The sequence below is a fragment of the Oncorhynchus masou genome, chromosome 24, assembly GCF_036934945.1.
Source record: "Oncorhynchus masou masou isolate Uvic2021 chromosome 24, UVic_Omas_1.1, whole genome shotgun sequence".
Taxonomy (NCBI): Eukaryota; Metazoa; Chordata; class Actinopteri; order Salmoniformes; family Salmonidae; genus Oncorhynchus; species Oncorhynchus masou.
Genome location: NC_088235.1, coordinates 11,231,230 through 11,253,998, shown reverse-complemented (window position 1 = coordinate 11,253,998; position 22,769 = coordinate 11,231,230). Strand labels below are relative to the sequence as shown.

Here is a 22,769-nt window from a genome sequence, read left to right as displayed (position 1 = left end):
GACTACAGTCCTCTATTATAAGTAACAGTTCTGACTATAGTCCTCTACTATAAGTAACAGTTCTGACTATAGTCCTCTATTATAAGTAACAGTTCTGACTATAGTCATCTATTATGAGTAACAGTTCTGACTATAGTCCTCTATTATAAGTAACAGTTCTGACTATAGTCCTCTCCTATAAGTAACAGTTCTGACTATAGTCCTCTCCTATAAGTAACAGTTCTGACTACAGTCCTCTATTATAAGTAACAGTTCTGACTACAGTCCTCTACTATAAGTAACAGTTCTGACTATAGTCCTCTATTATAAGTAACAGTTCTGACTATAGTCATCTATTATGAGTAACAGTTCTGACTATAGTCATCTATTATGAGTAACAGTTCTGACTATAGTCCTCTCCTATAAGTAACAGTTCTGACTATAGTCCTCTCCTATAAGTAACAGTTCTGACTACAGTCCTCTATTATAAGTAACAGTTCTGACTACAGTCCTCTACTATAAGTAACAGTTCTGACTACAGTCCTCTCCTATATGTAACAGTTCTGACTATAGTCCTCTACTATAAGTAACAGTTCTGACTATAGTCCTCTACAATAAGTAACAGTTCTGACTATAGTCCTCTATTATAAATAACAGTTCTGACTATAGTCCTCTACTATAAGTAACAGTTCTGACTATAGTCCTCTATTATAAGTAACAGTTCTGACTATAGTCCTCTATTATAAGTAACAGTTCTGACTATAGATTATAAGTAACAGTTCTGACTATAGTCCTCTATTATAAGTAACAGTTCTGACTATAGAGGGGACTATAAGTAACAGTTCTGACTATAGTCCTCTCCTATAAGTAACAGTTCTGACTATAGTCCTCTCCTATAAGTAACAGTTCTGACTATAGTCCTCTATTATAAGTAACAGTTCTGACTACAGTCCTCTCCTATAAGTAACAGTTCTGACTATAGTCCTCTATTATAAGTAACAGTTCTGACTACAGTCCTCTCCTATAAGTAACAGTTCTGACTATAGTCCTCTCCTATAAGTAACAGTTCTGACTATAGTCCTCTACTATAAGTAACAGTTCTGACTATAGTCCTCTCCTATAAGTAACAGTTCTGACTACAGTCCTCTATTATAAGTAACAGTTCTGACTATAGTCCTCTATTATAAGTAACAGTTCTGACTATAGTCCTCTATTATAAGTAACAGTTCTGACTATAGTCCTCTACTATAAGTAACAGTTCTGACTATAGTCCTCTACTATAAGTAACAGTTCTGACTATAGTCCTCTATTATAAATAACAGTTCTGACTATAGTCCTCTACTATAAGTGGCAGATCTGACTATAGTCCTCTACTATAAGTAACAGTTCTGACTATAGTCCTCTCCTATAAGTAACAGTTCTGACTATAGTCCTCTACTATAAGTAACAGTTCTGACTATATCCTATAAGTAACAGTTCTGACTATAGTCCTCTCCTATAAGTAACAGTTCTGACTATAGTCCTCTCCTATAAGTAACAGTTCTGACTATAGTCCTCTCCTATAAGTAACAGTTCTGACTATAGTCCTCTACTATAAGTAACAGTTCTGACTACAGTCCTCTACTATAAGTAACAGCTTTCAGACCTGCTCCAGCGCTCTGCACAATAATCATTCCAGTGTGGAGGGAGGGACTGGAGGCATCTGTTTTCATGCTCCTATAAAACCAAGTGGGTTAAACATTATTAAACCTAATGGCGACGCAGCAAACGTTACCTTCTTATTGGCTGGCTGATCTGGAGAATATGAGAATAACTCTTCCTCCTGATAGTTCAGTTTGTTCACCTTGTGGTTGTAAACCCTGTTCTGAGAAACAGTCAAAGAATCCATTCCAATGGTTTAAAGGTTTCCATGTTTTAGATTTGTAGCTTTGCAAAACAATTGGCTCTTGGTAATGACACTTCAGGGGAACGGAGAATTCGCCGTTCAGAGGGAGACTGTAAAGCAACACAGAGAGAGAGGGGGAGAGAGAGAGAGAGAGGGGGGGGGCGATAGAGAGAGAGAGGGGGGTGATGAAGAGAGAGAGAGAGAGAGAGAGAGGGAGATGGAGAGTGAGAGAGAGGGGGCGAAAGAGAGAGAGGGAGCAAGAGAGAGAGGGGGGTGCGAGAGAGAGAGAGAGGGGCGAGGAGAGAGAGAGAGGGGGCTGACAGAGAGATACGGGGAGCGAGAGAGGAGATGAGAGAGAGATGGGGGAGCGAGAGAGAGAGAGAGGGGGAGCGAGAGAGAGGAGGGGGCGAGAGAGAGAGGGGGAGATGGAGAGAGAGGGAGATGGAGAGAGAGAGGGAGGGAGTGAGAGAGAAGAGAGAGAGAGGGAGAGAGAGAGAGGTGGGGGGAGAGAGGGGGGCGAGAAAGAGAGGGGGAGAGAGAGAGAGAGGGGGGGAGAGAGAGAGAGAGAGAGGGGAGCGAGAGAGAGAGAGGAGAGAGAGAGAGGGAGATGGAGAGAGAGAGAGATGGGGAGAGAGAGGGGGCGAGGGGGGCGAGAGAGAGAGAGAGGGCAGAGAGAGAGAGGGGGAGATGGAGAGAGAGAGATGGAGAGAGAGAGATGGGGGAGCGAGAGAGAGATGGGGGAGCAGAGAGAGAGAGAGAGAGAGAGGGAGATGAGAGAGAGAGATGGGGGGAGGGCGAGAGGGAGGGGGGTGAAAGAGAGGGGGAGCAGAGAGAGAGAGAGGGGAGAGGGAGAGAGAGAGAGGTCCGAGAGAGAGAGGGGAGAGGGAGAGAGAGAGGGGAGAGAGAGGGGGGGGAGAGGAGGGGGAGCGAGAGAGAGGGGAGAGAGAGGGGGAGAGAAGGGGGAGAGAGAGAGACTGGGAGAGAGAGAGAGGGGGCAGAGAGAGAGCGTGGGGGAGAGAGGGGGGCGAGAGAGAGAGAGGGAGAAGGGCAGAGAGAGAGAGGGAGGGCGCAGAGAGGGCAGAGAGAGAGGGCAGAGAGAGAGAAGGGCAGAGGGAGAGAGGGCAGAGAGAGAGGGGGAGAGGGCAGAGAGAGGGGGAGAGGGCAGAGGGGGGAGAGGGGGGAGAGGGCAGAGAGAGAGGGGAGAGGGCAGAGAGAGAGGGAGAGGGCAGAGAGAGCGAAAGGGAGCCCCAGAGCTTTGAGCAGAGCGGTAACAGAGGCTCAAAGTGAAGCAGCAGTAATGTTGAGAAACCCACTAACAGTTTTACACAGAATGTTTCACTCCAGTGCTTCAGGGGTCAGGCCAAGAATTCCCCAAGTCACTGCAGATTTGTCCACCTGCTTGCACGCCTATTGAGTTTTGACCTGCTAACATGAACAATGTGCTCAGCAGACACAGAGGGAAAGCTTTGCGTGCAGTTAAAAGTTAAATGAACAATAATTGATCAAGTACAAAGCCTGAGTTAATTACATGGTAGGATCTGATAAAACATGACACCACAGCTGAAATGAAGCCTCTATATCGGAAAATACATCTGTCATATTAGGCCGCTGGAAGAATCCAAACTGTTGAGGATCAGACCGCTACTCTGCATGTGGATCTCAGTATGACAAAACAACATGGCTGCCTCACATTTGAAGTGTTGATATTCCACATTGCTGATATTGTGATGTATCGTTGTTATTATTAAAAGAAGTCTTCACTTCCTCTCCCTTCTCTCTAAACAGCAGTGTGATTTCCTCTGAGCTGTATGAGAAAGATAAGAATGTCTGGGGACACCAGCGTGTTGAGATCAGAAACCTATTCTGTGAACTACCACTGTGAATGTCTGGGACACCAGCGTGTTGAGATCAGAAACCTATTCTGACTACCACTGTGAATGTCTGGGACACCAGCGTGTTCAGATCAGAAACCTATTCTGACTACCACTGTGAATGTCTGGGACACCAGCGTGCAGATCAGAAACCTGTTTGAATGTACCAGCGTGTTGTGAATGTCTGGGACACCAGCGTGTACAGATCTGAAACCTATTCTGACTACCACCTGACACCATTCTATTCTGACTACCACTGTGAATGTCTGGGACACCAGCGTGTTCAGATCAGAAACAGCTGAGATCAGAAACCTATTCTGACTACCACTGACACCAGCGTGTTCAGATCAGAAACCTATTCTAACTACCACTGTGAATGGGACACCCATTCTGAATACACTGTGAATTCAGATCAGATCATACAAACCTGTTCTGACTACCACTGTGAATGTCTGGGACACCAGCTGAATCAGTCCCAATTCTCTACCAGGAATGTCTACAGATCACTGACTACCACTTGAATGTCTGGGGACACCAGCCTGTTGAGATCAGAAACCTATTCTGACTACCACTGTTTGAATGTCTGGGACACCCGTGTTCAGTCAGAAACCTATTCTGACTGTTTGTGAATGTCTGGGACACCCTGTGTCCAAGACAGGGCTGATGTTTAACTACCACTGTGAATGTCTGGGACAGGCTGTTGAGATCAGAAACCTATTCTGGCTACCACTGTGAAGTCAGGGACACAGGGCGTGTTGAGATCAGAAACCACTTCTGACTACCACTGGTGAATGTTGGGACAGTCCAGCTGACTGTTCAGATCAGAAACCTATTCTGACTACCACTGTGAATGTCTGGGACACCAGCGTGTTCAGATCAAGTCACAGGACTGCCTGTCAGAATGTCTGGGGACACCAGCGTGTTCAGATCAGAAACCTATTCTGACTACCACTGTGAATGTCACACAGAACAATATTACTTTACATAGAAACAAGCTGATGATCTAATACATATGTTCCAGGCATGAAAATACAAACCTGTCCATCTGCCAAGCAGCAGAGATATGTCTGGCAGTCTGCCTCACATTCCCTCTCCTCTCTCTGCACCCCCAGCCCAAGTCACAGGGCTGACTGTTTAGTCCAAGTCACAGGGCTGACTGTTTAGTCCAAGTCACAGGGCTGACTGTTTAGTCCCAAGTCACAGGGCTGCCTGTTTAGTCCAAGTCACAGGGCTGACTGTTTAGTCCAAGTCACAGGGCTGACTGTTTAGTCCAAGTCACAGGGCTGCCTGTTTAGTCCCAAGTTACAGGGCTGACTGTTTAGTCCAAGTCACAGGGCTGACTGTTTAGTCCAAGTCACAGGGCTGCCTGTTTAGTCCTGGCTCTGTGCAGGCCAGTAAAGTTCTTCCACAGTGATCTTGACAAACCATTTCTGATTGGACATCGCTTTGTGCATGGGGACGTTGTCATGCTGAAACAGGAAAGGGCTTTCCCCAAACTGTTGCCACAAAGTTGGTGCACAGAATGACGTCTAGAATGTCATTGTATGTTGTAGCGTTAAGATTTCCCTTCACAGGAACTACGGAAAAACAGCCCCAGACCATTATTCCTCCTCCACCAACTTTGCAGTTGGCATTATGCATTGGGGCAGGTAGTGTTCTTCTGGCATCTGCCAAACCCAGATCCGTCAGTCGGACTCCCAGATGGTGAAGTGTGATTCATCACTCCAGAGAACGCGTTTCCACCATCGAGAGTCCGATAGCCCAAGCTTGACACCACTCCAGCCAACGCTTGGCATCGCGCATGGTGATCTTAGGCTTGTGTGCGGCTTCTAGGCCATGGAACCCCATTTCATGAAGCTCCCGACAAACAGTTCTTGTGCTGACGTTGCTTCCAGGGCAGTTTGGAACTTGGTAGTGAGTGTTAAATCACTCGGCAGTCCCGTTCTGTGAGCTTGTGTGGCCGTTGTTGCTCCTTGACGTTTCCACTTCACAATAACAGCACTTACAGTTGACCAGGGCAGCTCTAGCAGGGCAGAAAACTGACTTGTTGGAAAGGTGGCATCCTATGAAAGTCACTGAGCTCTTCAGTAGGGGCCATTTTACTGACAATGTTAGCTATGGAGAATGCATGGCTATGTGCTCGGTTTATACACCTGTCAGCGGGTGTAGCTGAAATAGCCCGAATCGACCAATTTAAAGGGGTGTCCATATACTTTTGTATATACAGTGTATGACATGCCTGTCAAACCACTTGGCTGGAGCAGTAGGGGACCTCGTCTCAGCTACACTAGAACTTTGTGTTGATGTGTAGTGTTACAACCGCTAGGCAGAGTAACATACCTAGTCAAACTGCTGATGGATTCAGATACTGATCTATTTATAGAAAGCTGTTTTACTTCTGCCTGACTGAAAGCATTATTCCTGGGGTTGCCAGGGGACGGCCGCAGCTTCGGCAGTGTGCTGCTGATATTCACAGAGAGGAGAAAAGCTGTCCAACAACTGGCTCCAATATCATGGAAACCATGAGGACAATATACTTTAGTTTAGCTCCCAGGGGTGCATCCCAAATGACACCCTATTCCCTTCTTATTGCACTACTTTTGACCAGAGCCCATTGGTCCCCATAGTGCACTGGGGAACAGGATGTCATTTAAGACCATGGCCTAACCTATTCTAGTTTCTGTTCTGTTCCAACTGATGACATCACACATAATGACACCACGGCCTTCCATCTGATTAATAAATACACAACAACTGATGACATCACACATGATAACACCACGGCATTCCATCTGATTAATAAATACACAACAACTGATGACATCACACATAGTAACACCACGGCCTTCCATCTGATTAATAAATACACACCAACTGATAACATCACACATGATAACACCACGGCCTTCCATCTGATTAATAAATACACACCAACTGATGACATCACACATAATAACACCACGGCCTTCCATCTGATTAATAAATACACAACAACTGATGACATCACACATAGTAACACCACGGCCTTCCATCTGATTAATAAATACACAACAACTGATGACATCACACATAGTAACACCACGGCCTTCCATCTGAATTAATAAATACACAACAACTGATGACATCACACATAATAACACCACGGCCTTCCATCTGATTAATAAATACACAACAACTGATGACATCACACATAGTAACACCACGGCCTTCCATCTGATTAATAAATACACAACAACTGATGACATCACACATGATAACACCACGGCCTTCCATCTGATTAATAAATACACAACAACTGATAACATCACACATGATAACACCACGGCCTTCCATCTGATTAATAAATACACAACAACTGATGACATCACACATGATAACACCACGGCCTACCATCTGAATTAATAAATACACACCAACTGATAACATCACACATGATAACACCACGGCCTTCCATCTGATTAATAAATACACAACAACTGATAACATCACACATGATAACACCACGGCCTTCCATCTGATTAATAAATACACAACAACTGATGACATCACACATAGTAACACCACGGCCTTCCATCTGATTAAAAAATACACAACAACTGATGACATCACACATAATAACACCACGGCATTCCATCTGATTAATAAATACACAACAACTGATGACATCACACATAATAACACCATGGCATTCCATCTGATTAATAAATACACAACAACTGATGACATCACACATAATAACACCACGGCCTTCCATCTGATTAATAAATACACAACAACTGATGACATCACACTTAATAACACCACTGATTAAAATACACAACAACTGCAGCCTTCCATCTGATTAATAAATACACACCAACTGATGACATCACACATAATAACACCACGGCATTCCATCTGATTAATAAATACACAACAACTGATGACATCACACATGATAAACACCACGGCCTTCCATCTGATTAATAAATACACAACAACTGATGACATCACACATAATAACTGAATTAATAAATACACACCAACTGATGACATCACACATAATCCAGCCTTCCATCTGATTAATAAATACACAACAACTGATGACCGATTAATCTGGTGATGTCATCAGTTTGTTATTGTATCAGATAATCGAATGTAAAAACAGATGGGAAGATATGATGTGTATATGTGATGTCATCAATTGATTTATTTTATTAATCAGATGGAATATATATTATAGTATTATATGTGATGATAATCAGTTGTTTTGTGTGACAGATAATCAAATGTCATCAATTATTGTGTGGTAATCGATAATTAATGATAATCATCGATTATTGTGTATTATTAATCAATGATATTATCATGTGTGATGTTATCAGTTGTTGTATTATTAATCAGATGGAAGATATGATATTCCATCATGATGTGATGTTATCATTGGTGTTTGATGAATTCGAATGTGTAATATTTTATCATGTGAATATCGAGTATTGTGTATTTGTAGATATCATGTATTGTGTATCGAGCAACATTAATATTTATTAATCGAATGGAAAGATTGCGTCATGTGTGATGTCATCGATTGTTGATGTGTGCTAATCGAATGAAGAACCACGTTAATGAAATATATGTCAGTTGATTGTGTATTTATTGTCGAAATGAAAAATATGTGTTCAACCATATGTGGTGATTTGTGTAGACACAATTGAATTCACATGGGAAGCGTAATATATGTGTGATGTCATCGACATTTAATATCAGATGGAAAACAAATGCCACTACCTTGACTGTCATCGAAGTTATTTGTGTTTATGATGCGTAATGTTTAAGCAAATGTGATCTCGTCATTGGTATTGTATTTGACCGTGAAAATATTATCATGTGTGATATTATCGTGATCGTATTTAGTAGTGGAAGAACGTAGAAAATAAATCATTGTTGTGTATTTAATCAGATGAGTTAAAATTGATAATTCTCATGTGTTATTCAAGTATTATTAATCAGATGGAAAACGTAGTATCGTATATGTGTCAGTTAGGTAAGTATAGGTAGGCCATGGTGTAATGACATCCTGTTCCCCAATTATATGGGCCAATGGAGCTCTGGTCCAAAAATAATAAAATAAGAAATAAGTGACCAAAACTAAACAAGGCCAGTTGTTGAATTTAACTCCTACTGAATATCAGCACACACTACGCTCTCGCGGCTTTTGCATCCCAGAAGTCTCAGTGAGGCAGAAATAAACAACTCTCCTCTAGTAATCTGATCCATCAGCGAGTTTATGACTAGATTATATTGTCACACTAAGCGTTGTAATAACACATCAACAAAATTCTACAGACAATGGGCGAGGTCCCTACCTTCTTCCAGCCAAAGCATGTCGCCCCCACTAACTATATACAAAAATATATGGACACCTTTAAATATTCGTTCGAGCTATTTCGCACCGTTTGGTACAACCCGGCACATATATGCATTCTCCATATAACTAACGTTGTCCATTTAAAATCTTCTACTTCTAAAAATGGTGAATAGAAGTGCTGCACTTTCTATAAGCTACTTACAATCCTTTAGTATATTATTGTGAAGTGAAAAAAATCAAGGGTAGCGTGCTCACAAACAGGATTACAAGTGTTAACACTTTCACTACCAACCCTAACTGCAAGCTTGTTGTCGTGGCTTCCTGACACAAGCACACAACTAGGTGGCAGCGACCAGCGCTTCAGCGTATCGAAGGCTTCTCGATGGTGAAGCGGAGTGATAACCATCGGAAGATACTGTTTGGCAGGCTCCAGAAGAACACCTTTAATACGCAATACCAACTGCAAACGGAGGAGAATTAATGGTCTCGGGAGCTGGCCTTTTTCCGTGGGTTCTATTGAGAGAAATCTTGCGGCAACATACATGTGAGCGACAAACATTCTGTGCTTTCTAACGTGGCAACGAACAGAGAAAAAACCTGTCCCCCGGCACACAAAGCGTGTCCGATCAGAAAATGGTTTGTCCGTTCACTGTGAGGCGCACTTTGCTGGCCTACACAGAGCCCGAGACCCTGTGACTTGGGACTAAACAGTCAGCCCTGTGACTTGGGACTAAACAGTCAGCCCTGTGACTTGGACTAAACAGTCAGCCCTGTGACTTGGGACTAAACAGTCAGCCCTGTGACTTGGACTAAACAGTCAGCCCTGTGACTTGGACTAAACAGGCAGCCCTGTGACTTGGGACTAAACAGTCAGCCCTGTGACTTGGGACTAAACAGGCAGCCCTGTGACTTGGACTAAACAGTCAGCCCTGTGACTTGGACTAAACAGCCTGTGACTTGGACTAAATAGTCAGCCCTGTGACTTGGGACTAAACAGTCAGCCCTGTGACTTGGACTAAACAGGCAGCCCTGTGACTTGGGACTAAACAGGCAGCCCTGTGACTTGGACTAAACAGTCAGCCCTGTGACTTGGGACTCAAACAGGCAGCCCTGTGACTTGGACTAAACAGTCAGCCCTGTGACTTGGACTAAACAGGCAGCCCTGTGACTTGGACTAAACAGTCAGCCCTGTGACTTGGACTAAACAGGCAGCCCTGTGACTTGGACTAAACAGTCAGCCCTGTGACTTGGACTAAACAGGCAGCCCTGTGACTTGGACTAAACAGTCAGCCCTGTGACTTGGACTAAACAGGCAGCCTGTGACTTGGACTAAACAGGCAGCCTGTGACTTGGACTAAACAGTCAGCCCTGTGACTTGGACTAAACAGTCAGCCCTGTGACTTGGACTAAACAGTCAGCCCTGTGACTTGGGACTAAACAGTCAGCCCTGTGACTTGGACTAAACAGTCAGCCCTGTGACTTGGGCTAAACAGTCAGCCCTGTGACTTGGGCTGGGGGTAGCAGAGAGGAGAGGGAATGTGAGGCAGACTGCCAGACATATCTCTGCTGCTTGGCAGATGGACAGGTTTGTATTTTCATGCCTGGAACATATGTATTAGATCATCAGCTTGTTTCTATGTAAAGTAATATTGTTCTGTGTGACATTCACAGTGGTAGTCAGAATAGGTTTCTGATCTCAACCACGCTGGTGTCCCCAGACATTCACAGTGGTAGTCAGAAAGGTTTCTGATCTGAACACGCTGGTGTCCCAGACATTCACAGTGGTAGTCAGAATGGTTTCTGATCTCAACACGCTGGTGTCCCAGACATTCACAGTGGTAGTCAGAATAGGTTTCTGATCTCAACACGCTGGTGTCCCCAGACATTCTTATCTTTCTCATACAGCTCAGAGGAAATCACTGCTGTTTAGAGAGAAGGAGAGAAGTGAAGACTTCTTTTAATAATAACAACGATACATCACAATATCAGCAATGTGGAATATCAACACTTCAAATGTGAGGCAGCCATGTTGTTTGTCATACTGAGATCCACATGCAGAGTAGCGGTCTGATCCTCAACAGTTTGGATTCTTCCAGCGGCCTAATATGACAGATGTATTTTCCGATATAGAGGCTTCATTTCAGCTGTGGTGTCATGTTTTATCAGATCCTGCCATGTAATTAACTCAGGCTTTGTACTTGATCAATTATTGTTCATTTAACTTTTAACTTTGCGCAAAGCTTTCCCTCTGTGTCTGCTGAGCACATTGTTCATGTTAGCAGGTCAAAAACTCAATAGGCGTGCAAGCAGGTGGACAAATCTGCAGTGACTTGGGGAATTCTTGGCCTGACCCCTGAAGCACTGGAGTGAAACATTCTGTGTAAAACTGTTAGTGGGTTTCTCAACATTACTGCTGCTTCACTTTGAGCCTCTGTTACCGCTCTGCTCAAAGCTCTGGGGCTCCCTTTCGCTCTCTCTGCCCTCTCCCTCTCTCTCTCTCTCTCTCTCTGCCCTCTCCCCCTCTCTCTGCCCTCTCCCCCTCTCTCTCTGCCCTCTCCCCCTCTCTCTCTGCCCTCTCCCCCTCTCTCTCTGCCCTCTCTCTCTCTCTGCCCTCTCCCCCTCTCTCTCTGCCCTCTCTCTCTCTCTCTGCCCTCTCGCCCCTCTCTCTGCCCTCCCCCCCTCTCTCTCTCTCTCCCTCTCTCTCTCTCTCTCTCCCCCTCTCCCCCTCTCTCTCTGCTCCCTCCCTCTCTCTCTCTGCCCTCTCCCCCTGCCCTCCTCCCCCCTCTCTCTGCCCTCTCCCTCTCTCTCTCCCTCTCCTCTCCTCTCTCTTTCTGCCCTCTCCCTCCCTCTCTGCCCTCTCCCCTCCCTCTCTCTGCCCTCTCCCCCTCTCTCTCTGCCCCTCCCCCTCTCTCTCTCGCCCTCTCTCTCTCTCTCTGCTCCCCCCTCTCTCTCTGCCCTCTCTCTCTCTCTCTCTGCCCTCTCCCCCTGTCTCTCTCTGCCCCCTCTCTCTCTCTCTCTACCGCCCCCCTCTCTCTCTGCCCCCCCTCTCTCTCTCTCTGCTCCCCCCCTCTCTCTCTCTTTCGCCCTCTCCCTCTCTCCTCTCCCATCTCCCTCTCTCTCGCTATCACCCCCTCGCTCTCTCTATCGCCCCCCACGCTCTCTCTCCGCTCCCCCCTCTCTCTCTCTCCCCCAGCTCCCCTCTCTCGAATTCACTCCCCCCTGAAGTGTCTCCAATTGTCCCCCTCTACTCTCTCTTTAAACCTCCCCTTTGACTGTTTCTCAGAACGGGTTTCAGCCACAAGGTCCCTATCAGGAGGAAGAGTTATTCTCATATTCTCCAGATCTCCCAATCTCTAGTTTGCTCCCCCCCCTAGGTTTAATAATGTCCCCCCCCCTTCCCTCTCATGAAAACTGCCTCCCCCTCCTCTCTCACTGGAATGATTATTGTGCAGAGCGCTGGAGCAGGTCTCTGTTCTTATAGTAGAGGACTGTAGTCTGTTCTTATAGTCGCTCAGAACCCCCTTATCTCTCTCTCTATAGGAGCTCCCTATCTCAGAACTGTTACTTCTCTCTCTGTCCCCCCTCTCTCTCTAGGAGAGGACTATATCTCCCTCTCTCTCTCTCTCTTGCTCAGAACTCTCTCTCTATAGTCAGAACTGTTCTTATAGTAGAGGACTATAGTCAGATCTGCCACTTATAGTAGAGGACTATGCGTCAGAACTGTTCTCTCTAGAGGACTATAGTCAGAACTCTCTTCTCTCTCTCTCTCCCCCACGCTCTATAGTAGAGGACTATAGTCAGAACCCCCCTTATAAATAGAGGACTCTCCCAGAACTGTTACTTATAATAGAGGACTATAGTCAGAACTGTTACTTATAATAGAGGACTGTAGTCAGAACTGTTACTTATAGGAGAGGACTATAGTCAGAACTGTTACTTATAGTAGAGGACTATGGTCTGTTACTTATAGGAGAGGCTATGAGTCAGAACTGTTACTTATAGGAGAGGACTGTAGTCAGAACCTTATAATAGAGGACTATAGTCAGAACTGTTACTTATCGCTCCCCCTCCCTCTCTCTCTCAGAGGCTCCCCCTCCCTCTCTAGGAAGGACTATAGTCCCCCTGTTACTTATCTCTATAGCTCCAAGAACTGTTACTTATAGGAGAGGCTATAGTCAGAACTGTTACTCTATCTGAGGACTATAGTCAGAACTTGTCTCTAGAAGGACTATAGTCCCATCTCTCTATAATAGAGGACTATAGTCTCTTACTTATAATAGAGGACTATAGTCAGAACATAGTAGAGGACTATAGTCAGAACTCTCTCTCTCTCCCCATCTCAGAACTGTTACTTATTGTAGAGGACTATAGTCAGAACTCCCTTATAGTAGAGGACTATAGTCAGAACTGTTACATATCCCCCAGGACTCTGTTACTTATAGTAGAGGACTGTAGTCAGAACTGTTACTTATAATAGAGGACTATAGTCAGAACTGTTACTTATAGGAGAGGACTATAGTCAGAACTGTTACTTATAATAGAGGACTATAGTCAGAACTAGTTACTTATAATAGAGGACTATAGTCAGAACTGTTCTTATAATAGAGGACTATAGTCAGAACTGTTACTTATAGGAGAGGACTATAGTCAGAACTGTTACTTATAATAGAGGACTATAGTCAGAACTGTTACTTATAATAGAGGACTATAGTCAGAACTGTTACTTATAGGGAGAGGACTATAGTCAGAACTGTTACTTATAATAGAGGACTATAGTCAGAACTGTTACTTATAATAGAGGACTGTAGTCAGAACTGTTACTTATAATAGAGGACTATAGTCAGAACTGTTACTTATAATAGAGGACTATAGTCAGAACTGTTACTTATAATAGAGGACTATAGTCAGAACTGTTACTTATAGTAGAGGACTATAGTCAGAACTGTTCTAGGAGAGGACTATAGTCAGAACTGTTACTTATAATAAGAGGACTATAGTCAGAACTGTTACTTATAGTAGAGGACTATAGTCAGAACTGTTACTTATAGTAGAGGACTATAGTCAGAACTGTTAGAGGACTTAGTCAGAATAGAGGACTATAGTCAGAACTCTTACTTATGTAGAGGACTATAGTCAGAACTGTTACTAGAGGACTATAGTCTCTGTTACTTATAATAGAGGACTATAGTCAGAACTGTTTTATAGGGAGAGGACTATAGTCAGAACTGAACTTATAATAGAGGAATAGTCAGAACTGTTACTTATAGTAGAGGACTATAGTCAGAACTGTTACTTATAGTAGAGGACTATAGTCAGAACTGTTACTTATAATAGATTCTATAGTCAGAACTGTTACTTATTATAGGAAGGACTAAGTCAGAGTCAGCTGTTAGGACTATAGTAGCTGTTACTTGGAAGAGGACTATAGTCAGAACTGTTACTTATAATAGAGGACTATAGTCAGAACTGTTACTTATAATAGAGGACTATAGTCAGAACTGTTACTTATAGTAGAGGACTATAGTCAGAACATTACTTATAATAGAGGACTTTAGTCAGAACTGTTACTTATAATAGAGGACTATAGTCAGAACTGTTACTTATAGGAGGACTATAGTCAGAACTGTTACTTATAATAGAGGACTGATTATAGTCAGAACTAGAGGACTATAGTACTATAATAGAGGACTATAGTCAGAACTGTTACTTATAATAGAGGACTATAGTCAGAACTGTTACTTATTACTATAGTCAGAACTGTAGAGGACTATAGTCAGAACTGTTACTTATAATAGAGGACTATAGTCAGAACTGTTACTTATAATAGAGGACTATAGTCAGAACTGTTACTTATAGTAGAGGACTATAGTCAGAACTGTTACTTATAGTAGAGGACTATAGTCAGAACTGTTACTTATAATAGAGGACTATAGTCAGAACTGTTACTTATAATAGAGGACTATAGTCAGAACTGTTACTTATAGGAGAGGACTATAGTAATAGAGGACTATAGTCAGAACTGTTACTTATAGGAGAGGACTATAGTCAGAACTGTTACTTATAATAGAGGACTATAGTCAGAACTGTTACTTATAATAGAGGACTATAGTCAGAACTGTTACTTATAGTAGAGGACTATAGTCAGAACTGTTACTTATAATAGAGGACTGTAGTCAGAACTGTTACTTATAAGGAGAGGACTGTAGTCAGAACTGTTACTTATAGGAGAGGACTGTAGTCAGAACTGTTACTTATAATAGAGGACTATAGTCAGAACTGTTACTTATATAATAGAGGACTATAGTCAGAACTGTTACTTATAGTAGAGGACTATAGTCAGAACTGTTACTTATAGGAGAGGACTATAGTCAGAACTGTTACTTATAATAGAGGACTATAGTCAGAACTGTTACTTATAATAGAGGACTATAGTCAGAACTTACTTATATAGAGGACTATAGTCAGAACTGTTACTTATAATAGAGGACTATAGTCAGAACTGCTTACTTATAATTCTAGAGGACTATAGTCAGAACAAATTTTTATAATAGAGGACTATAGTCAGAACTGTGAATAGGAACATTCTTATAGATATTAGAACATGAAAAATGGATAATAACACAATAATAGAGGACAAGTACTAGATTACTTATAGATCATGGAAAAAGAGGACTATAGTCAGAACTGTTACTTATAATAGAGGACTATAGTCAGAACTGTTCTTATAGATAGATGGACTATAGTCAGAACTGATTCTATAGTATGATAGAGGACTATAGTCAGAATGGTTCTATAGTAATGGAAGGACTATAGTCAGAACTGTTACTTATATAGAGGACTATAGTCAGAACTGTTACTTATAAGGAGAGGACTATAGTCTATAGTAATGGAAGATGGAGCAATATTATTCTTATAATAGAGGACTATAGTCAGAACTGTGCCTATAATAAAGGACATTTCTAAATGTCTTCAAACTTTGAACTTATAATATCCTCTCTCTGTGATGGTCTAAGAGAACTGTTACTTATACATCTCTCTCTGTAGAGGACTAGTCAGAACTGTTACTTATAATGTGATGGACTATAGTCAGAACTGTCACTTATGATGGAGAGGACTGTAGTCAGAACTGTTACTTATGTAGAGGACTGTAGTCAGAACTGTTACTTATCTGTGAGGACTATAGTCAGAACTGTCTACTTATGGTAGAGGACTATAGTCAGAACTGTTACTTATGATGGAGCTGGACTATAGTCAGAACTGTTACTTATAGTGATGGAGGACTATAGTCAGAACTGTTACTTATGTGATGGACTGGTCTACTCAGAAGACTGTTCTTATCTGTGATGGACTGGTATAGTCAGAACTGTTACTGTATGGTAGAGGACTACTAGTCAGACATCCTCTCTTACTTATAATAGCTGGACTATAGTCAGAACTGTTCTCTGTGATGGAGCTGGTCTGAGTCAGGAAGACACTCCTTCTCTATGATGGAGCTGGGACTATAGTCAGAACTGTTCTTATGTGGATGGACTATAGTCAGAACTGTTACTCTCTATAATGTGATGGAGCTGGTCTGACTCAGGAAGACATTACTGTGATGGAGCTGGTCTGACTCAGGAAGACATCCTCTTCTCTCTGTGATGGAGCTGGTCTGATCAGTCAGAACTGTCTCACTCTGTGATGGAGCTGGTCTGACTCAGTCAGACACTCTCTTATGTGATGGAGCTGGACTATAGTCAGAACTCCTCTCTCTCTGTGATGGAGCTGGTCTGACTCAGGAAGACATCCTCTCTCTGTGATGGAGCTGGTCTGACTCAGGAAGACATCCTCTCTCTCTCTGTGATGGAGCTGGTCTGACTCAGGAAGACATCCTCTCTCTCTCTGTGATGGAGCTGGTCTGGCTCAGGAAGATACTGTTACTTGATGGTGCTGGTCTGACTCAGGAAGACATGTTACTCTCTCTGTGATGGAGCTGGTCTGACTCAGGAAGATATCCTCTCTCTGTGATGGTGCTGGTCTATCAGTCAGAACTGTTCTCTCTGTGATGGAGCTGGTCTGACTCAGGAAGACACTCTCCTATCTGTGATGGAGCTGGTCTGACTCTGGAAGTCTCTGTGATAGAGCTGGTCTGACTCAGGAAGACATCCTGTTCTCTTGTGATGGAGCTGGTCTGGCTCAGGAAGACACTCTCTCTCTGTGTGATGGAGCTGGTCTGATCAGGAAGACACTGTTACTCTGTGATGGAGCTGGTCTGACTCAGGAAGACATCCTGTTCTTATCTGTGATGGAGGTCTGATAGGAAGACATCCTCTCTCTGTGATGGAGCTGGTCTGACTCAGGAAGACATCCTCTCTCTCTGTGATGGAGCTGGTCTGACTCAGGAAGACATCCTCTCTTATGTGATGGAGCTGGTCTGACTCAGGAAACATGTTCTGTGATAGCTGGGGACTAGGAAGACATCCTCTCTCTGTGATGGAGCTGGTCTGACTCAGGAACTCCTCTTCTCTCTGTGATGGAGCTGGTCTGGCTCAGGAAGATATCCTCTCTCTCTGTGATGGTGGGTCTGACTCAGAAGACTCCTTCTTATCTGTGTGTGATGGAGCTGGTCTGGCTCAGGAAGACATCTCTCTCTCTGTGTGATGGAGCTATAGTCAGAACTGTTACTCTATGATGGAGCTGGTCTATAGGAAGACATCCTCTCTCTCTGTATGGAGCTGGTCTGATCAGGAAGATCCTCTCTCTCTGTGATGGAGCTGGTCTGACTCAGGAAGACATCTCTCTCTCTATGATGGAGCTGGACTACTCAGGAAGACAGAGGACTGTGATGGAGCTGGTTGACTTATAGACATCCTCTCTCTGTGATGGAGCTGGTCTGACTCAGAACTCTTCTCTGTGATGGAGCTGGTCTGACTCAGGAAGACATCTCTCTCTCTGTGATGGAGCTGGTCTAGGAAGTCTGTGATGGAGCTGTACTGACTCAGGAAGACATAGTCTCTGTTCTGTGATGGAGCTGGTCTATACTCAGGAAGACATCCTCTCTCTGTGATGGAGCTGGTCTGACTCAGGAAGACATCCTCTCTCTCTCTGTGATGGAGCTGGTAGCTCTGGAAGACTCCTCTCTCTCTGTGATGGTGCTGGTCTGACTCAGGAAGACATCCTCTCTCTCTGTGATGGAGCTGGTCTGACTCAGGAAGTTCTTCTGTGATGGAGCTCTAGTCAGAAGACTCTCTCTGTGATGGAGCTGGTCTGACTCAGGAAGACATCCTCCTCTTCTGTGTGTGATGGAGCTGGTCTGGCTCAGGAAGACATCCTTCTCTCTCTGTGATGGAGCTGGTCTGACTCAGGAAGACATCCTCTCTCTCTCTGTGATGGAGCTGGTCTGACTCAGGAAGACATCCTCTCTCTCTGTGATGGAGCTGGTCTGTCAGGAAGACATCCTCTCTCTGTGATGGAGCTGGTAGTCAGAGACATCCTCTTCTCTGTGATGGAGCTGGTCTGACTCAGGAAGACATCTCTCTCTCTGTGATGGAGCTGGTCTGACTCAGGAAGACATCTCTCTCTGTGATGGAGCTGGTCTGACTCAGGAAGACATCCTCTCTCTCTGTGATGGAGCTGGTCTGATCAGGAAGACACTCTCTCTCTGTGATGGAGCTGGTCTGGCTCAGGAAGATATCTCTCTCTCTGTGATGGTGCTGGTCTGACTCAGGAAGACATCCTCTCTCTCTCTGTGATGGAGCTGGTCTGACTCAGGAAGACATCCTCTCTCTCTGTGATGGAGCTGGTCTGACTCTGGAAGACATCCTCTCTCTCTCTGTGATGGAGCTGGTCTGACTCAGGAAGACATCCTCTCTCTCTGTGTGTGATGGAGCTGGTCTGGCTCAGGAAGACATCCTCTCTCTCTCTCTCTGTGATGGAGCTGGTCTGACTCAGGAAGACATCCTCTCTCTCTGTGATGGAGCTGGTCTGACTCAGGAAGACATCTGAAGTCTCTCTGTGATGGAGCTGGTCTGACTCAGGAAGACATCTCTCTCTCTGTGATGGAGCTGGTCTGACTCAGGAAGACATCCTCTCTCTCTCTGTGATGGAGCTGGTCTGACTCAGGAAGACATCCTCTCTCTCTGTGATGGAGCTGGTCTGATCAGGAAGACATTCTGTGATGGAGCTGGTCTGACTCAGGAAGACATCCTCTCTCTCTCTGTGATGGAGCTGGTCTGACTCAGGAAGACATCCTCTCTGTGATGGAGCTGGTCTGACTCAGGAAGACATCCTCTCTCTCTGTGATGGAGCTGGTCTGACTCAGGAAGACATCCTCTCTTCTCTGTGATGGAGCTGGTCTGACTCAGGAAGACAGCTCTATGTGATGGAGCTGGTCTGACTCAGGAAGACATCCTCTCTCTGTGATGGAGCTGGTCTGACTCAGGAAGACATCCTCTCTCTCTGTGATGGAGCTGGTCTGACTCAGGAAGACATGATTCTCTCAGTGATGGAGCTGGTCTGACTCAGGAAGACATCCTCTCTCTCTGTGATGGAGCTGGTCTGACTCAGGAAGACATCCTCTCTCTCTCTGTGATGGAGCTGGTCTGACTCAGGAAGACATCCTCTGTGATGGAGCTGGTCTGACTCAGGAAGACATCTCTCTGTGATGGAGCTGGTCTGACTCAGGAAGACATCTCTCTCTCTCTGTGATGGAGCTGGTCTGACTCAGGAAGACATCCTCTCTCTCTGTGATGGAGCTGGTCTGGCTCAGGAAGACATCCTCTCTGTGATGGTGCTGGTCTGACTCAGGAAGACATCCTCTCTCTCTGTGATGGAGCTGGTCTGACTCAGGAAGACATCCTCTCTCTCTCTGTGATGGAGCTGGTCTGACTCAGGAAGACATCCTCTCTCTCTGTGATGGAGCTGGTCTGACTCAGGAAGACATCCTCTCTCTCTCTCTGTGATGGAGCTGGTCTGACTCAGGAAGACATCCTCTCTCTCTGTGATGGAGCTGGTCTGACTCAGGAAGACATCCTCTCTCTCTGTGATGGAGCTGGTCTGACTCAGGAAGACATCTGTGATGGAGCTGGTCTGACTCAGGAAGACATCTCTCTCTGTGATGGAGCTGGTCTGACTCAGGAAGACATCCTCTCTCTCTCTGTGATGGAGCTGGTCTGACTCAGGAAGACATCCTCTCTCTCTGTGATGGAGCTGGTCTGACTCAGGAAGACATCCTCTCTCTCTCTGTGATGGAGCTGGTCTGACTCAGGAAGACATCCTCTCTCTCTGTGATGGAGCTGGTCTGACTCAGGAAGACATCCTCTCTCTGTGATGGAGCTGGTCTGACTCAGGAAGACATCCTCTCTCTCTGTGATGGAGCTGGTCTGACTCAGGAAGACATCCTCTCTCTGTGATGGAGCTGGTCTGACTCAGGAAGACATCCTCTCTCTCTCTGTGATGGAGCTGGTCTGACTCAGGAAGACATCTCTCTCTGTGATGGAGCTGGTCTGACTCTGGAAGACATCCTCTCTCTCTGTGATGGAGCTGGTCTGACTCAGGAAGACATCTCTCTCTCTCTGTGATGGAGCTGGTCTGGCTCAGGAAGACATCCTCTCTCTCTGTGTGATGGAGCTGGTCTGACTCAGGAAGACATCTCTCTCTCTGTGATGGAGCTGGTCTGACTCAGGAAGACATCTCTCTCTCTGTGATGGAGCTGGTCTGACTCAGGAAGACATCCTCTCTCTCTGTGATGGAGCTGGTCTGACTCAGGAAGACATCTCTCTCTCTCTGTGATGGAGCTGGTCTGACTCAGGAAGACATCCTCTCTCTGTGATGGAGCTGGTCTGACTCAGGAAGACATCCTCTCTCTCTCTGTGATGGAGCTGGTCTGACTCAGGAAGACATCCTCTCTCTCTCTGTGATGGAGCTGGTCTGGCTCAGGAAGATATCTCTCTCTCTGTGATGGAGCTGGTCTGACTCAGGAAGACATCCTCGCTCTCTCTCTGTGATGGAGCTGGTCTGACTCAGGAAGACATCCTCTCTCTGTGATGGAGCTGGTCTGACTCAGGAAGACATCCTCTCTCTCTGTGATGGAGCTGGTCTGACTCAGGAAGACATCTCTCTCTCTGTGATGGAGCTGGTCTGGCTCAGGAAGACATCCTCTCTCTCTCTGTGTGATGGAGCTGGTCTGACTCAGGAAGACATCCTCTCTCTCTGTGATGGAGCTGGTCTGACTCAGGAAGACATCCTCTCTCTCTGTGATGGAGCTGGTCTGACTCAGGAAGACATCCTCTCTCTCTGTGATGGAGCTGGTCTGACTCAGGAAGACATCCTCTCTCTCTGTGATGGAGCTGGTCTGACTCAGGAAGACATCCTCTCTGTGATGGAGCTGGTCTGACTCAGGAAGACATCCTCTCTCTGTGATGGAGCTGGTCTGACTCAGGAAGACATCCTCTCTCTCTCTGTGATGGAGCTGGTCTGACTCAGGAAGACATCCTCTCTCTGTGATGGAGCTGGTCTGACTCAGGAAGACATCTCTCTCTCTGTGATGGAGCTGGTCTGACTCAGGAAGACATCCTCTCTCTCTGTGATGGAGCTGGTCTGACTCAGGAAGACATCCTCTCTCTGTGATGGAGCTGGTCTGACTCAGGAAGACATCTCTCTGATGGAGCTCTCTCTGTGATGGAGCTGGTCTGACTCAGGAAGACATCCTCTCTCTCTGTGATGGAGCTGGTCTGACTCAGGAAGACATCCTCTCTCTCTGTGATGGAGCTGGTCTGACTCAGGAAGACATCCTCTCTCTGTGATGGAGCTGGTCTGACTCAGGAAGACATCCTCTCTCTCTGTGATGGAGCTGGTCTGACTCAGGAAGACATCCTCTCTCTCTGTGATGGAGCTGGTCTGACTCAGGAAGACATCCTCTCTCTCTGTGATGGAGCTGGTCTGGAGCTGGTCTCAGGAAGACATCCTCTCTCTGTGATGGAGCTGGTCTGACTCAGGAAGACATCCTCTCTCTCTGTGATGGAGCTGGTCTGACTCAGGAAGACATCTCTCTCTCTGTGATGGAGCTGGTCTGACTCAGGAAGACAGCTCTCTCTCTGTGATGGAGCTGGTCTGACTCAGGAAGACATCTCTCTCTCTGTGATGGAGCTGGTCTGACTCAGGAAGACATCCTCTCTCTCTGTGATGGAGCTGGTCTGACTCAGGAAGACATCCTCTCTCTCTGTGATGGAGCTGGTCTGACTCAGGAAGACATCCTCTCTCTGTGATGGAGCTGGTCTGACTCAGGAAGACATCTCTCTCTCTGTGATGGAGCTGGTCTGACTCAGGAAGACATCCTCTCTCTCTGTGATGGAGCTGGTCTGACTCAGGAAGACATCCTCTCTCTCTGTGATGGAGCTGGTCTGACTCAGGAAGACATCCTCTCTCTGTGATGGAGCTGGTCTGACTCAGGAAGACATCTCTCTCTCTGTGATGGAGCTGGTCTGGCTCAGGAAGACATCCTCTCTCTCTGTGATGGAGCTGGTCTGACTCAGGAAGACATCCTCTCTCTCTGTGATGGAGCTGGTCTGACTCAGGAAGACATCCTCTCTCTCTGTGATGGAGCTGGTCTGACTCAGGAAGACATCCTCTCTCTCTCTGTGTGATGGAGCTGGTCTGACTCAGGAAGACATCCTCTCTCTCTCTCTGTGATGGAGCTGGTCTGACTCAG

General features: G+C 45.3%; 1 pseudogene; it reads left to right on the top strand.

Annotated features, from left to right (window-relative positions):
- The first annotated feature begins 1,931 nt into the window (after positions 1-1,931).
- LOC135513392 (AT-rich interactive domain-containing protein 5B-like) overlaps positions 1,932-22,769 on the top strand; it is a 142,262-nt pseudogene continuing 121,424 nt past the window's right edge.